Source organism: Sesamum indicum, linkage group LG10, assembly GCF_026168435.1.
Source record: "Sesamum indicum cultivar Baizhima isolate 11 linkage group LG10, ASM2616843v1, whole genome shotgun sequence".
In the NCBI taxonomy this organism is placed as follows: domain Eukaryota; kingdom Viridiplantae; phylum Streptophyta; class Magnoliopsida; order Lamiales; family Pedaliaceae; genus Sesamum; species Sesamum indicum.
The window spans coordinates 15,855,785-15,873,566 of record NC_142666.1 but is presented as its reverse complement, the minus strand read 5'-3'; the positions used below and the strand labels follow the sequence as shown (position 1 = coordinate 15,873,566).

Here is a 17,782-nt window from a genome sequence, read left to right as displayed (position 1 = left end):
TCTACTACTGAGGCCGAATACATTGCTACTACTGAAGCTTTCAAAAAAGCAATTTGAATATGGGGCCTTATTAAAGAAATTGATTTTCTAAAAAATCGGCTTATTGTTTTTTCTGACAGTCAATCCTCTGTTCAATTTTGCAAAAACCCTATTTTTCACGATAGGATAAAACATATTGATGTGAGATTTCATTTTATTCGTGATATTGTGAGCAAAGATGTTATTAAACTGAAAAAGGTAAGGACTGAAGAAAACCCAGTTGATATGGGTATAAAGTGTCTTCCTATTGAGAAATTTATTAATTGTTTAAAAATTTTAAATCTAGCTCCTGACTAACTTTGCTGTACGTAAGTCTCTTTTTTTCTGTAGGTACAAGGAGCGGGCCCGAAGGCTATGATGAGATTGCCGAATCCAAATAAAACTCCAGGACCTAGTCCCTTTATTAAGGTCTTTGTCCAAGGTGGATTGTGTTATATTTATAGCCCATGACCTAATTTTAGTAGGCCCACTTAGATGCCCAACACCAAGTCCACCCGGCAGCCCACAACACTGGCCCATGACCCGACCCACTTACCTGGTACTTATATACAATCTGTGTTGCCCTAACCCTCATTCTCTCTTTTCCGCCGTCTGCTTCTTCTTCTCCAAATCTCTCTGTGATTTCTTCCCTTCTCTCTCACCGGTTTCCATGGATCCTTTCCTAAACCAATCCAATGGTTTAAGGAAAGCCTCCATGGCCTTCCAGTCTCACCTCTTCTCTCGTCCGTATAAATAGGGGTGTTCTTCCCCTTTCTAATACGGAATATTAAAATCTTCTGAAGTCCTCTTATTCTTCTTTTACGTGAAAACTGTGAGTTGTGAGGTCCCTTTGTGACAATGTGAGAAAACTGATCTTAGTGATCAGACTTGTGTGGTCGGGTTTCTTGTGATCTGTGGTGTTACTATGGCTTGGTGCTATTTGGGAACGGAACTGTTGTGACCGTGTCCCTCTTGTTGGATCTGGCAGATTATGAGCCGACTTTGTTAACAAGTATTTGATTTCTCTTTTAAGTTTTTCTTATCACTGTCATTCATTCATTATTTCTGTAATATATTGGTTTGTATACATTAAGCAGTTTCGTACTCCAAATCTTTGTAATAATTGATTAGGATTTGTCTAATATCCACTTAACACACATTAACTAATAGAAGAAGAGAAAGGTTTTTTGTTATTTCGGCTGAAACTGTACGACCTTTTAAATAGAACCCAGAGGCTAATGGTTAATTAACAAATTTACTATTCACCTGTAAACTAACTAATTGCTAAGCTAACTACTCTGAAAGTGTTACAACTTATAAAAATGCACTAGTATTTCTGTTTACTAATAAAAACGTGCTTGCCCAAGTACAAGAAGAAACGCACTTGCACTTGCACTACAATTATATGGAATATACTTGTAAATTTATAAAACACGAGTTTGTTTTGTTTAATTAGACCCAACTTGAGAAGATGTGGACAGGAAAAAATTAAAACACCCGCTCCTTGCGCGACATTTCTTGAGCTTTTGTTATAAAATGAAATTTGTACCTCTAGTCATAAATTGTTGAATTATATATGCTAATGTGTCTGGCCTCTTTTTCAACCAAACTTGCGCATGGATACATACCTTGAGTAGTACTGCATCTGCTGGAGGAATGTACTTAAACATATCTCCCTCAACGTACTTCAAGTTCCTTGTCCCCTCTAATCCCGCAATGACATATGCAAGATCAAGCACCGTACAATGAATTTGTGGGAACGCCTCGGCTATGGCCTTGGCCAAAGTTCCAGTGCCTCCGCCCACGTCCACAAGAGAACCCAAATCCTCAAACACTTGCCTACAATCTCTGGCAATCACGTCGTCCACCAATGGGGTATCATTTCCCATACTTTGATCAAACAAAAGCCCAAACCTTGGATTCTGCTCTTTCACCTCCCAAAGTGACATTCCACGAGTGGTATGAGATGCTGTGCGGTCCTCGATATTTCGGAACCATCCACTTAACTGCTGCCATGGCTCACATAAGACCGAATCAAGTTGGGAAAGTACGACGCCTTCATGCTCATGGGGTGGTCTCCAATCAAAAGACGTGAAGCAGGCGTAAGCCAATAACCCTGCTCATCCGATGAATCGACTTTTCCCAATACGAAAAAGCCCGAATGCACTACGGTCCGCATGAGACGGCGCACGTGGTCGGCTTTGGCTCTATCAACGCCAAATAGAGCTTCCATCAGTTCAGTGAGAGTCATGGGGCGGCCATGCTTGTGGATGATCTCGGGGATGCCGAGCTCAGTTACGCATTTTAGTGACATAGAGTTTATGTAACTGAACACCTGGTTCCAAATGTGAGCTTGAGCTTCGAGTAGCTCAGAGGATCGCTCTTGCTTAATCATTTTCATATCTGTCTTCATCAATCCATGAATATTAATTAAGTGAGGAAAGCTGAGTCTAAATTGTAGGTTGAAACAAGTGGTGGGAGATGGATGATTATATAGGGAATCGCAAAGTATTTTATATTCAGCTGGTGTGCCTAGAGATCGATGATTATATAGGGAATTGCAAAGTATTTTAATTCAGCTTGTCAGTGTTTCTGGGGCCTATCATCCATATCATATAAAAATAAATAAACAAATGGCTACATGTTTTTTAATTCGGCCAGCCACTGCACGTTTGAATAAAGAATTTAAATTATGTCTTGATGTGCTTTGGGTAATGTTAAGACGTGTAAAGATGCTTAGCTCCGATAAATTAGGACACTAAGTAGTACGCCATATTTTAATCGCCGACATGCTATTGAATTGATTCTCCACTTCACCCGTTTTAATGATTGATTCCCTTTTAATCATCTATTGATTTTTTATGTTAAAATTTTATATTGTATTTATATGATTATATGTATGTAAATAAGTTACTATTCGCTACAATATTAAAATTTATGATTAAAAATTATGATAAGTAAAATATTATTAACTATGATTAGATAATATCGATAAAATTATTTGCATAACTAAGAGTTATGGTAAAAATATTTACTATTACTTTCAACAATGACAAATGTTTTAGCCACCCTTGCAAAAATCATGATCAATAATTGTTACATGGTCGTGATTAATGACTATTTGCTACGACTATTTATTGTTAATTATAATAATTAAAAATAATTAAATGTTATATTTCTTGTAAGGTTTGTTCTCCCCTTGAAAATTTTGTGGAACCCATAATAGTCACTACAAAAAGTACAACAGTTGATCATGGCTCATTGACATGGTAAGAAACAAAATAGTCATAGCAAGTAGTCACTGACCATGATCATGCAACAGTTGTTGGCCGTGGTATCTATGAGGATTGTTAAAGCATTTATCATGGCTTTTAGCCATGACAAATAACTCTTTTTTCATAAATTTAGTTGCATTGATTTAATTTAACTGTAGTCAATAAAAATTATTTACCACAATTTTTAATTTATAACTATTAAAATTATAGTTAATAATAATTATATTTTTATAGTGATTCTAGTATCCCTTCATCGTTCCTTCCAAAATTACAATTACTTAGGGGAGTAATTGAATAATACAAAAATGGCTTGCTCCATTAAAATATTAAATTAAGTTTCATTAAAGTATAAAATCGAGTTTTCAAGTTTCATTAACATGGGAGCAAGCTCTTTAATTTCCAAGACAAATTGCTATATAAACAGGAGCGACCTCTAAAATTCTATTACCTTGTCACAATAGAACATGCGTTATGTCACGCTATGCCGAGGACATTGCGTTTTGAAGGAGGGATGGTTATGATACTCCACCAACATGGATTATGAACTACAAAGATAAGCAATATATAAGTATTGATCAAAAAATTCAAATACAGTCACTGGATATCTCTTTTTACTGAGTTATTTAAACTTGAATTTTGAGATAAACTAGAAGATTTTGAGATAATTTTCACATGCAACTGGCTCACAAGCCCAAAACGTGACACTTTGTGTAGTTACATGAGACTATGAAGGACTCTATCAATGTTGCCTTGGCTGGTTAGGTGAGAATAAGTACATTAGTATTTAGATGTCAAGCTATTTTAATCGATTGATTTATCAAGAGTTTACAAATTTAATGATTTTAAATTAACGGATAAATATGTGTTTTGGTAGGCATGTGGGACTAGCCTGGCATTCCTCAGGCATTTGCTGCTACAAGTTTCTGTGGTTATAGGAAGTTGCACTTTTACTCTAACACAATATGTGTGTGTATTTTTGGGGGCATTTGCTGCTACAAGTTTCTGTGGTTATAGGAAGTTGCACTTTTACTCTAACACAATATGTGTGTGTATTTTTGGTCCCCCAGTTTACAAGCTTAATTAGTATATTTGATCCCATAAAATAAAAAATATTAGCATTTTTTGATCCCTAGGATAAAAATTATGACGCATTTGATATTGGATAACAAATTCTAGCTTTCAGGAGCATTAGAGAAGCTCATGGAGAAGCATGCCTCCGGATGTACGTACATCGTCTATCTGAAATTGCCCACAAAAGTTGCTGAAGGACACGTGGGTAGAGGTTGCAGGGGGTAGATGAGGGGCAGGATGTTCAGTCTGGGCTTCGATGCACATACATCGTAGATCTATCAGTTGTGAAAGTTATGCGCACTATTGACGTTTACGAGGCCATCTCTGGATAAGGATACTAGGAAAGAGATAGCCTATAAGAATAAGATCCTCACAGTGGTACTATCGCACATAGGGATACAACCCCCCGTCGCCCCTCGTAGGGGGACAAGAGCAGGTCGTCTGCTACCCCTGCTAATGACACCCCGATCGATGTGTTAACGTAGCAATTGACTGAGAACTCAACCTTCCAGTGATACTTAAGACGTCGCAACATTAGATTAGGATTTAATTTTTGTATTTTTTATTTTAATGAAAAGTTGTACCGAGTATGTTTTTATTTAGTCTATTAATTATTATTACATTTTTTTAATTTTCTTAGACATTTATATCTAAGATTTAAGTTTAACTACAACTAATAATTTATTACATAATACTAATATGATAATAAAAATTATTTTAAAATATTTTTGATGAATTTTCCAACGATTTCAGAAAACTTAATTGTGTTCCAAGAAATCATCGAAGTACCATTACGAATGATTTTTTTGACATAACTTTTTAGATGGAAGTCGTTGGAACACTACAAAAAAAATCTTATAGCCATTGACTTTTGCAACAGACTTGACAAAGACTTTTCCCACGACCTTGTAATGAAATTGTAATTTTTTTTTTTTAATGTTCGTGGAAATTCCTTACAAAATAATAATAAACTTTTGCAACGAATAGACCGTTGTAATGTTCTATTTCAAATTATAGTCAACTCTTGGATAACTCCAATTATCATAAGTTGTTGCACATTTCGTGGCAACATGTCATAAAAATCTATTGTAACGTTGCAATTATTTACAAGTGCAGTTGATTGCAATCACTGCAACATTACAATTGACTTTTATATTATATTCATTGTAACTAATTTGCAATGACTATTGCAACTGCGTCAAGTCATTGCAACATCATGACTTTTTTTATTATGAATTTTGCCACAACCTACAGCATACCGTTTTGCAAGGGGGCAAATTCTGTTGTACCTATTGTCATGGCTTTCACAGCAGAATAGTTCGTGGCGATTATTGATTGTATTTCAATGATTTTTATGCTTAACGTCCGTTGCAAAATGATTATTATAATTTTGCAATGGAATTAACGACGAAAAAATTACTGCGGCAAAGTTGCCGACATTTTGCAATGACCTACGAAGTTGTAGAGATCCGTTTGTTACAGTTGTAATCAACAGTTATTGAACCGATATATTAGCAACGGATTTTACACTGGATTTTGTTTGTTGCAATGCGTACATGACAACTTCAGCCCATTATTTTAAAATTGTCAAAAATACCCAATAGGTGCACCTTGTTTTATGTAATAGGTTATAAATTCTAGTTATCAAATTATTGATTCGATTTTGAAGATGCTTGCATGGAGTCCATCACAGTGAGTACTTACATCGCCAATTTATTTGGGCAATGGATACTTTTCATACTGTAAGCTATAAAGAAGGAAAGAATAGTATAAATAGCGGGGTTTGTGTGTGAAGTTCTAGCTACAAAGATTGTGATACTGATATTTTTTGGATGGTTTGGAGGAGGTAATAAAGTTTTGATACGAATTTGAACATCAAAATATGCATGTTGTTTTATTCAAATGTTGGTGGGTTGATCCTACCAAAAGAGTGAAGATTCACCTGAAGTATTTGTTTTATTTTTATATTTTTATCCAAGTATTTGTTTTATTTTATATTTTTATCCAAGTTTAGATACGAATTTGGTTTATCCTACCAAAAGAGTGAAGATTGTAATTTTATCCAACTGTGTGTTTTATTTTTATAGATTATTACAGTGTTCACTAATCCAACCATTTCAACTAAGCTAATTTAACTATTTCAAGTAAACCTTCAATGTATTTGTTAATTGTATTATTCTTAATTGTATAGGCAACATTTTAAAAGCTGAGTGAAAATCGCAACATTGCTTCTCAAAATCTATCAGAGTCATCGTCGAGCACATCGATTACGGTCAACAGCTATGATCGGAGGCAATTGGAGGCACAAAGAAGGATCGAGTTTGGGGTATAGACTCGGAGCCAAGGACATCCACTTGTTCTATCAGGACTAACAAAACCACTCTCAATCCAGTAGCGGAGCACAATGGATCGGAGTTGGTACACAAGTTGCTTCGGAAAATAAAGACCATGCGTTTGGGAAACAAGACCATGAAATGAGAAATAAAGCGCACAAGTAAAAAGATGGAAAAGCTAAGAAGTCTAATGCCGGATAAATTTGGTACTGTGTTGGGAGACAATACTAGTGAATCAAGAGATAGTTCCGGTGATAATAATTCGCTATCCCATTCCGACCAACCACCTTAAGAAGATTGTGAAAATGAATTTGATCCCTCTTTTTAATTATATGTACTTCTTTTATTCCTTGGATTGTGTTGAATTATCTTTATCATATGTATTTTTGCTTACATATTTTGTCATATTTGAATTAATAGATTATTAGAGTCAAATCAAATATAATTTTATTATTAAATAATAAATTTTAAAATTGTGAAAAAATTACAATGGCTATGTTGGAAATGTCGTAAACGTAAATGATTTTGCAACAGATTTTAAAAAAAATTCATTGCAAAATTTATTATGAAATGTCAGTTGCAAAAAATTAATGTAATATTGCAACGGCTTCCATTGCAAATGTCGTTGTAAATAAAAAATATTTTACAACGAATTATTTCATTGCGACATTTGCTATGGATTGTTGTTGGAGAAAATGCATTGCAATCTTGCAACCACTTATCATTGCAAACAAAAAATAATTTTGCAACGAAATGGCCATCAACTTTATTGCAAAACATGAAAGTCAAATTTTCAAGAAATGCATTTTGCAACAAAATTTTACCACAAACAAAAGATTTTGGCAAAATTTTGCAGCAGCCAAAAAAATATCGCTATATAGGTACCTATAGCAACATCTATATTCCGTTGCAAAATGGCGTGGTAAATCTGTTTCTTAATGAATTTTTCATAAAATTCATTACAAAATTCGTTGATATGAGCATTTTTTTTAAGTAGAAACATACCATCAAAAACACCATGACAAAATTAAAAAAATAAAAATCCTTAAAAATTCTCTCTGAAAAGCCGTTTGTAAACACCAAAGTCATCATCCGTGTGCACGATACTTTTTGACGTATTTTTTAATATTTCCAACAACGGATATCTTCTGTCCATCGAAAATTGTTGGAATTATTTTTCGTTGGCACCTATTGCATGTGGCTGGTGTTTTCCATCAGAAGGCCCATCGGTATTTATATACTGTCATAGATTTATTCATTAATCCGTCGAAAAAGGCATTTCTTTTTCTTTTTCTTTTTCTTTTTTATTTTTTCTTTTTTTTTGTGTATAGTAAACTTCTATCTAACCAATTGAGCATATAATTTAACTCCAAAATGAAAGTGAAAACAAGAAATAATATTAATTACAAGTCAAAAATAACCCTGAAAAATGTTAGGTATGTACCTGACCTTGCCCACAACTTGTTGTCTTGTTCTGCCCTAGAAGAAGAAGGGCTTGAAGGGAAATGGGGTAAGGGGGTTATGAAAATATCTAAGGGTTCCTTAACCATTTTCAAAGCCGAGAAAAAGAGAAACTTGTATTTGTGCACTGTGAAATATGATTCTTTTTCTGAAAATGTTTCTTCGGAAAATAAGTCTGAATTATGGCACAAAAGATTAGGGCACATCAGTTTTAAAGGACTAGAAATATTGCATAAAAATGGTTTTTTGAATGAAAAGCCTACTGCTTTAAACTTTTGTGATGACTGCACTCTAGGAAAGCAACATAAAGTGCATTTTCCCTCTTCCACATACCCAACTCCCACTTCTTCAAATTGCATTCTAGACTATGTACATGCAGATGTCTGGGGACCTGCAAATATTGAAACTCATGGTGGAAACAAATATTTTCTTTCTATAATTGACAATTTCTCTCGAAAAGTTTTTGTATTTCTTATGAAACAAAAATCAGATGTTTTTGAGAAATTTCAAACCTGGAAATATCTTGTTGAAAACCAAACTGGTTACAAGCTTAAAGCCTTAAGAACGGATAATGGACTTGAGTTTTGTAATAAGCAATTTACTGAACTTTGTGAAAAATTTGGTATAAAAAGACACAAAACCACTCCTTATACACCACAGCAAAATGGGGTAGCAGAACGCATGAATAGAACTCTACTAAATAAAGTAAGATGCTTATTAATTAGTTCAGGATTACCAAAGACCTTTTGGGGAGAAGCACTTTTAACTGCAACTTACTTAATTAATCGTTCTCCTTCTGTGCCTTTATTTGGAAATATTCCTGAAAAATTATGGTCAAAAACAGATGTTGATTTTTCTTCTCTTCGCATTTTTGGATGTTCTGCCTTTTGTCATGTTAATGGTGATAAATTAGACCCTAGATCCCAAAAATGTGTCTTTATTGGTTATCCACCTGGTGTTAAGGGATATAGACTTTGGTTAAGAAGTCAACCTGATTTTAGAGTAGTTATTAGTAGGGATGTCGTATTTAACGAATCTGAAATGCCATGTTTACAAACTTCCTCTAAAAACTCTAATAACTATAATATTGAGACCACCTTTAATAAGGTGGAACCAAATTCTGAGGATAACCAACAAGGGGTAGAAGATAGAGAAGAAAATCAAGATGGCAATAACGAAATAGAAAATGAAAATTCAGAAAATACCTATCAACTTGTTAGAGATAGGGAACCTAGGGCACGTAGACTCCCTACTAGGCTTAGAGACTACCACTTAGCTTTGAATACTGAAAATCTTGAAGAAAACATTGATGATTTCACCAAACTAATTCAAGACATAAAATTGACTGGAGATAAAAATATAGATGAATATACCCCTATAGTCTTATTAAATGCAATACCTGAGTCCTATGGTGATGTTAAGGCAGCAATAAAATATGGTCGTGATAATGTAAGTTTAGAAACAGTAATTAGTGGATTAAAATCAAAAGAAATGGACTTAAAAACAAATGCTTCTAGCTCTAGTAATAATGAAGTAAACTTTGTAAGGGGAAGAGCTAAGTCTAGAAGTAATGATAATAATAATAAAAATCACAAATTTAGAAGACACAGTAAAAGCCGTAGCAGAAGTAGGGGTAGAAGTCCATCTAGGAATAAGTACCATAATAATAAAAGAACAGATGATAAAAACACTAAAAAGGATTATAAATGTTATAACTGTGGAGGAAGAGGACACCTCATAAAAGACTGTAAGAAGCCAAAGAAAAATTCTCAAGATGATTCTGCAAATGTTTCTGAAGAGACAACAGATGAAGTATATATGACATCTGATGTGAATTTTGTTAATTCCTTGAATAAATATGAATGGCTAGTAGATTCTGGATGCACTTTTCACATGACCCCTTTTAGAGAAATTTTGACAAACTTTAAATCTGAAAAATGTGGATCTGTTTCAATGGCTAATCAAAAGCTTTGTGATGTTCTTGGTTTCGGTGATGTGTGTCTCACTTTTGAAAATGGTTCAAAAATAACCCTGAAAAATGTTAGGTATGTATCTGACCTTGCCCACAACTTGTTGTCTTGTTCTGCCCTAGAAGAAGAAGGGCTTGAAGGGAAATGGGGTAAGGGGGTTATGAAAATATCTAAGGGTTCCTTAACCATTTTCAAAGCCGAGAAAAAGAGAAACTTGTATTTGTGCACTGTGAAATATGATTCTTTTTCTGAAAATGTTTCTTCGGAAAATAAGTCTGAATTATGGCACAAAAGATTAGGGCACATCAGTTTTAAAGGACTAGAAATATTGCATAAAAATGGTTTTTTGAATGAAAAGCCTACTGCTTTAAACTTTTGTGATGACTGCACTCTAGGAAAGCAACACAAAGTGCATTTTCCCTCTTCCACATACCCAACTCCCACTTCTTCAAATTGCATTCTAGACTATGTACATGCAGATGTCTGGGGACCTGCAAATATTGAAACTCATGGTGGAAACAAATATTTTCTTTCTATAATTGACAATTTCTCTCGAAAAGTTTTTGTATTTCTTATGAAACAAAAATCAGATGTTTTTGAGAAATTTCAAACCTGGAAATATCTTGTTGAAAACCAAACTGGTTACAAGCTTAAAGCCTTAAGAACGGATAATGGACTTGAGTTTTGTAATAAGCAATTTACTGAACTTTGTGAAAAAATTTGGTATAAAAAGACACAAAACCACTCCTTATACACCACAGCAAAATGGGGTAGCAGAACGCATGAATAGAACTCTACTAAATAAAGTAAGATGCTTATTAATTAGTTCAGGATTACCAAAGAACTTTTGGGGAGAAGCACTTTTAACTGCAACTTACTTAATTAATCGTTCTCCTTCTGTGCCTTTATTTGGAAATATTCCTGAAAAATTATGGTCAAAAACAGATGTTGATTTTTCTTCTCTTCGCATTTTTGGATGTTCTGCCTTTTGTCATGTTAATGGTGATAAATTAGACCCTAGATCCCAAAAATGTGTCTTTATTGGTTATCCACCTGGTGTTAAGGGATATAGACTTTGGTTAAGAAGTCAACCTGATTTTAGAGTAGTTATTAGTAGGGATGTCGTATTTAACGAATCTGAAATGCCATGTTTACAAACTTCCTCTAAAAACTCTAATAACTATAATATTGAGACCACCTTTAATAAGGTGGAACCAAATTCTGAGGATAACCAACAAGGGGTAGAAGATAGAGAAAAAAATCAAGATGGCAATAACGAAATAGAAAATGAAAATTCAGAAAATACCTATCAACTTGTTAGAGATAGGGAACCTAGGGCACGTAGACTCCCTACTAGGCTTAGAGACTACCACTTAGCTTTGAATACTGAAAATCTTGAAGAAAACATTGATGATTTCACCAAACTAATTCAAGACATAAAATTGACTGGAGATAAAAATATAGATGAATATACCCCTATAGTCTTATTAAATGCAATACCTGAGTCCTATGGTGATGTTAAGGCAGCAATAAAATATGGTCGTGATAATGTAAGTTTAGAAACAGTAATTAGTGGATTAAAATCAAAAGAAATGGACTTAAAAACAAATGCTTCTAGCTCTAGTAATAATGAAGTAAACTTTGTAAGGGGAAGAGCTAAGTCTAGAAGTAATGATAATAATAATAAAAATCACAAATTTAGAAGACACAGTAAAAGCCGTAGCAGAAGTAGGGGTAGAAGTCCATCTAGGAATAAGTACCATAATAATAAAAGAACAGATGATAAAAACACTAAAAAGGATTATAAATGTTATAACTATGGAGGAAGAGGACACCTCATAAAAGACTGTAAGAAGCCAAAGAAAAATTCTCAAGATGATTCTGCAAATGTTTCTGAAGAGACAACAGATGAAGTATATATGACATCTGATGTGAATTTTGTTAATTCCTTGAATAAATATGAATGGCTAGTAGATTCTGGATGCACTTTTCACATGACCCCTTTTAGAGAAATTTTGACAAACTTTAAATCTGAAAAATGTGGATCTGTTTCAATGGCTAATCAAAAGCTTTGTGATGTTCTTGGTTTCGGTGATGTGTGTCTCACTTTTGAAAATGGTTCAAAAATAACCCTGAAAAATGTTAGGTATGTATCTGACCTTGCCCACAACTTGTTGTCTTGTTCTGCCCTAGAAGAAGAAGGGCTTGAAGGGAAATGGGGTAAGGGGGTTATGAAAATATCTAAGGGTTCCTTAACCATTTTCAAAGCCGAGAAAAAGAGAAACTTGTATTTGTGCACTGTGAAATATGATTCTTTTTCTGAAAATGTTTCTTCGGAAAATAAGTCTGAATTATGGCACAAAAGATTAGGGCACATCAGTTTTAAAGGACTAGAAATATTGCATAAAAATGGTTTTTTGAATGAAAAGCCTACTGCTTTAAACTTTTGTGATTACTGCACTCTAGGAAAGCAACACAAAGTGCATTTTCCCTCTTCCACATACCCAACTCCCACTTCTTCAAATTGCATTCTAGACTATGTACATGCAGATGTCTGAGGACCTGCAAATATTGAAACTCATGGTGGAAACAAATATTTTCTTTCTATAATTGACAATTTCTCTCGAAAAGTTTTTGTATTTCTTATGAAACAAAAATCAGATGTTTTTGAGAAATTTCAAACCTGGAAATATCTTGTTGAAAACCAAACTGGTTACAAGCTTAAAGCCTCAAGAACGGATAATGGACTTGAGTTTTGTAATAAGCAATTTACTGAACTTTGTGAAAAATTTGGTATAAAAAGACACAAAACCACTCCTTATACACCACAGCAAAATGGGGTAGCAGAACGCATGAATAGAACTCTACTAAATAAAGTAAGATGCTTATTAATTAGTTCAGGATTACCAAAGACCTTTTGGGGAGAAGCACTTTTAACTGCAGCTTACTTAATTAATCGTTCTCCTTCTGTGCCTTTATTTGGAAATATTCCTGAAAAATTATGGTCAAAAACAGATGTTGATTTTTCTTCTCTTCGCATTTTTGGATGTTCTGCCTTTTGTCATGTTAATGGTGATAAATTAGACCCTAGATCCCAAAAATGTGTCTTTATTGGTTATCCACCTGGTGTTAAGGGATATAGACTTTGGTTAAGAAGTCAACCTGGTTTTAGAGTAGTTATTAGTAGGGATGTCGTATTTAACGAATCTGAAATGCCATGTTTACAAACTTCCTCTAAAAACTCTAATAACTATAATATTGAGACCACCTTTAATAAGGTGGGACCAAATTCTGAGGATAACCAACAAGGGGTAGAAGATAGAGAAGGAAATCAAGATGGCAATAACGAAATAGAAAATGAAAATTCAGAAAATACCTATCAACTTGTTAGAGATAGGGAACCTAGGGCACGTAGACTCCCTACTAGGCTTAGAGACTACCACTTAGCTTTGAATACTGAAAATCTTGAACCAAATTCTTATGAAGAAGCTATTGAAAGTCAATATTCAAAAGAATGGTTATCTGTCATGCATGATGAATTAAAAGCTTTAAAAGCAAACAAAACCTGGATTTTGGTTCCTAAACCTAAGGGTGCTTCCATAATAGATTGTAAATGGGTTTTCAAAATCAAAGAAGAAAATAATACTAAATGATTTAAGGCATGATTAGTAGCCAAAGGTTTTACACAAAAAGAAGGCATTGATTACACTGAAATTTTTTCTCCTGTAGTTAAATTTACCACTGTTCGTGTAATGCTTGCTTTAGTTGCTCATTATGATTGGGAACTTAAACAAATGGATGTGAAAACTGCCTTCTTGCATGGAAACCTAGATGAACAGATATATATGTCTCAACCCTATGGCTTTGTTGATAAGAAAAACCCAAATCTTGTGTGTTTGCTTCAAAAATCTTTATATGGCCTTAAACAATCTCCAAGATAATGGAATAAAAAGTTTGATCAATTTATGCACTCACTTGATTTTAAGAACAGTGCTTATGATCCTTGTTTATATTTTAAGTATGAAAATAATGTGCCTTTATTCCTTGTTTTGTATGTGGATGATATGCTTATTGCTAGCCCCAGTCTTAGCATGATTGAAAATTTGCAGGAAAATCTGTGCAAGAATTTTGAAATGAAAAATCTAGGGAATGCTAAGAAAATACTTGGCATGAATATTGAAAGAAATAGAGCTAAGTCAACCATTTTCTTAAACTAAACCTCTTATATTCAAAATATTCTTGCAAAATTTTCTATGGAAAAATCCAAACCATCTTCAGTACCACTTGCTGCACATTTTCAGTTGAGTAAGGAACAATGTCCTAAGACTGATTCTGAAAAAGATAAAATGAAAAACATTCCCTATTCAAATGCTATAGGATCAGTTATGTATTTAATGGTTAGCACTAGGCCTGACATTGCATATGCTGTAAGTTGTCTTAGTAAATACATGTCAAACCCCGGAACCTCCCATTGGGATGCTTTAAAATGGCTTTTGAGATATTTAAATGGTACCAAAAATCTTCGAATAACTTTCTCAAAAAGATCAGATGATATTAGAGTTGTTGGATATGTAGATTCAAACTATGCTAATGATAGGGATAACAGAAAATCTACCACTTCTTATATTTTTACCTTTTACGGTGCTTGTGTAAGTTGGAAATCCCAACTTCAAAATATTGTAGCTCTTTCAACTACAGAAGCAGAATATATAGCCATGACTGAAACAATAAAGGAAGCAATATGGCTTAAAGGCTTAATTTCTGAAATAGGTTTTATGAAAAATAAACCTCTTGTCTTTTCTGATAGTCAGTCTGGGATACAACTGTGTAAGAATCCTATTTTTCATTACAGAACAAAACACATAGATGTACGGTATCATTTCATTAGAGATGTTGTAAACAAAGACTTAATTAGTCTTGAGAAAATTAAGTCTGAGGAAAATCCTGCTGACATGGGAACAAAATGTTTACCAATAGAAAAATTTGATAGCTGTCTTAGAATCTTGAATTTATAAACTGTGTTGTACTAATTTTTCTGTTCTTGCAGGGACCTAGTAAAAGGCAATGATGAAAGCCATAACTTTTCGATCCCCCTTCTTGGTTTGGACCAAGGTGGAAAATGTTAATAAAATTGGCCCAAACCAATTGGTCGGACCCAACTCTTGGATGGCTTTCTCACTCCAGCCCATGGACCACACAACCCGGTTACCCAGCCCACTTGAGGTTTGACCCGTCTGACCCTTGACCCGCATACTTAAAGTCTCCCTCTCTCTCAATCCCTAAAAACCCTATTCCCTTATCCCCACTTCCGCCGTCTGCATTCTTTCTCTCCCCTTCCCAAGTGACCCCTTGGGTCTCTCACTCTCTCCTGGAATTCTCTGATAACTCTTCTCCTCCTCTAATGGCTGTTACCAACCGTTCAACACGAAGCCCCTTTAAATGGCTGATAATGAACGGTTCAAGGTACCGAACCATTCTCTGACTAATCTCCCTCGTCTCTCTTCTTCTTCTGTAAATTCGAGAAACACTTCATGCTCTTAAGCTGAAGTCACAAGGTTAAATAATAGCCTCTGTGGCAAGCCTCTGTGGCATTCTTGTAAAAGCCTTTGTGGCCGTGACCTGTGTGGTTCTGTTGGTGGCTTGTGTAGCCAAAGCCTTAGTGGCTGTTGTGAGAAATTGCAACCGTGTTTGGGTTGTGGCTCTTTGGCCTGTGTGTCAAAGGGATCTGGCTTCCTGAGCCTTATTTTGTTTGCGGTATCTGTAAGCTTCATTGTATTGTCCGCAGGTTTATTTTGTATTGTTATTTCTGCTATTAGGGTGTTTGTAATTTAAGTAGTAAAAGCCTGTAATTTATTTTATACCTGCTGTAATTGATTCTTGCCGGAGACCGATCCATACCTTTCAATAGTCTCCCAATACTCTTCAAAGTTTAGGTGCCTGTCGAATTCCAGTGGAAGCCCATCAGAGAATGTCGTGTAGGGTATGTTGAGGCCAGTTCCGTGCCGCGAAAAATAAATCGAAATTAGCAGCAGGCAGATTCTGGGCTTTGGACATGAAGTGATGAATGAATTCAGTTTGGACAAAACGTGATTGTGAAGCCTCTTGAAGCCAGTCTGATTGACAGACTGATCATGGGAGTAACATGGCCTTGATAAGGGTAGGGGATCACAATTGCATGTGGCTTTGTGTGTGCCATTTGAGTCTGGAGAAGTTCGAATATGCGTAAATGACGACCCCCTCTTGCCTTGGACTGTTTTTGAAATAATTGATAGATTAAATAATCTCAAGTAAACTAATGTTCTGATAGCTACTCTTTGAAACCGAGGGAGGCAAAAGAAAAACATTTAAGTAGGATTAAATACTAAAATTTTTATTTTAAATAATATTTATAAAAGTTACATACATAGTGCGTGTATAAATTACTAGCTTTATTATTAAGTGAGAGTATTATTTTAGTCAATTTTTGTATTCAATATTTAGTTTATTTTATTATTTATTATCTAACTCCCCACTCTCCCCTCATCTTTTGGTGGTTAATGTTTTGAAATATATTTTGCATCTTTTCTTCTTCTAATACAACAAATGGTTTGCTTCATTAAACTATTAAATTACATTCAACACTTTTTCTAATAATACCAAACATCGAAACTCGAAATTATCTTTAATTTGGTTAAGTTAGTTTTGAAGAGCAGAGGAGGATGGTCTTGGAATATGTTCCAGTAATGTCACCTTGTGCAGTTACGTGAGAAGAGTTGGCTTGGGTGGTTAGGTGAGAAGAACAAGTCCATCAACTTGCCTTGGGCGTTTAGTTTACTAAAGTTGATCTTCTTTTGATGTAAACTTGTTATTAGTTAAATTAAGTAAATGAAGCTGTTGGATATTACTTGTCACCAACTTTGTATGATTTGCAAATCTCTTGATCTAAGTCATTGACTCAATCTCTTTTGGAATTTGCCATTTCAAAAACTAGCAATGGCTAATCTGTTGCTAAGTTCCATTGCAAAATTCGGTCAACTTTTGAGGGCCACACTTCCGTCGCAAGTTGTTGCAAAAGTCTGAGAATTTTTTTTAATTTTGCAATGGAGCACGGATTTTTAATTATATCCGTTGCAAGTATTTTGCAATGAAAATTGCAGCAGACAAAAGTCCTAATTTAATAATTTTTTCTTGCAACGGAATATAGTCGTTGCAATTTTTATGATTTTTTTTAAAGCAGAATATAGTTGTCGCATTTTTTATGAAATTCTTTTGCAACGGATTTTGCTGTTGAATTATGAGTTCAATACATCCTATTTAGCATAAAATATCTTGAAGTTACTTTTAATTTTTTCCCACTAAATTTGCAACGGAGTTTAAGCTCCGTGGCAAAAGTGCTGCAAAATCTGCTGAAAACGATTAATAAAAGAATACTTCCATCTTACTATATTCTTAAATTTGTATCCGTTCATCACCTCTTCTAACTACTCTTTCCTTTTGCTCTACTTATATTTTTACTCTTCTTTTAGCTATTAAACTATTACTGATCACGCCGGTGAAACAAGTCACATATCTTGGAGGTTTAGCTAGCAAACATTATAGTAAGTACAAAAATTTTTGCTAGTACATTTATATATAGTCATTGATTTATCCTCATGGCCAATATGGCAAATACAAT

General features: G+C 34.3%; 1 pseudogene; it reads right to left on the bottom strand.

Annotated features, from left to right (window-relative positions):
• Positions 1-1,418: 1,418 nt before the first annotated feature.
• On the bottom strand, positions 1,419-2,500 carry LOC105172094 (trans-resveratrol di-O-methyltransferase pseudogene; annotated as a pseudogene).
• Between the last annotated feature and the right edge of the window lie 15,282 nt (positions 2,501-17,782).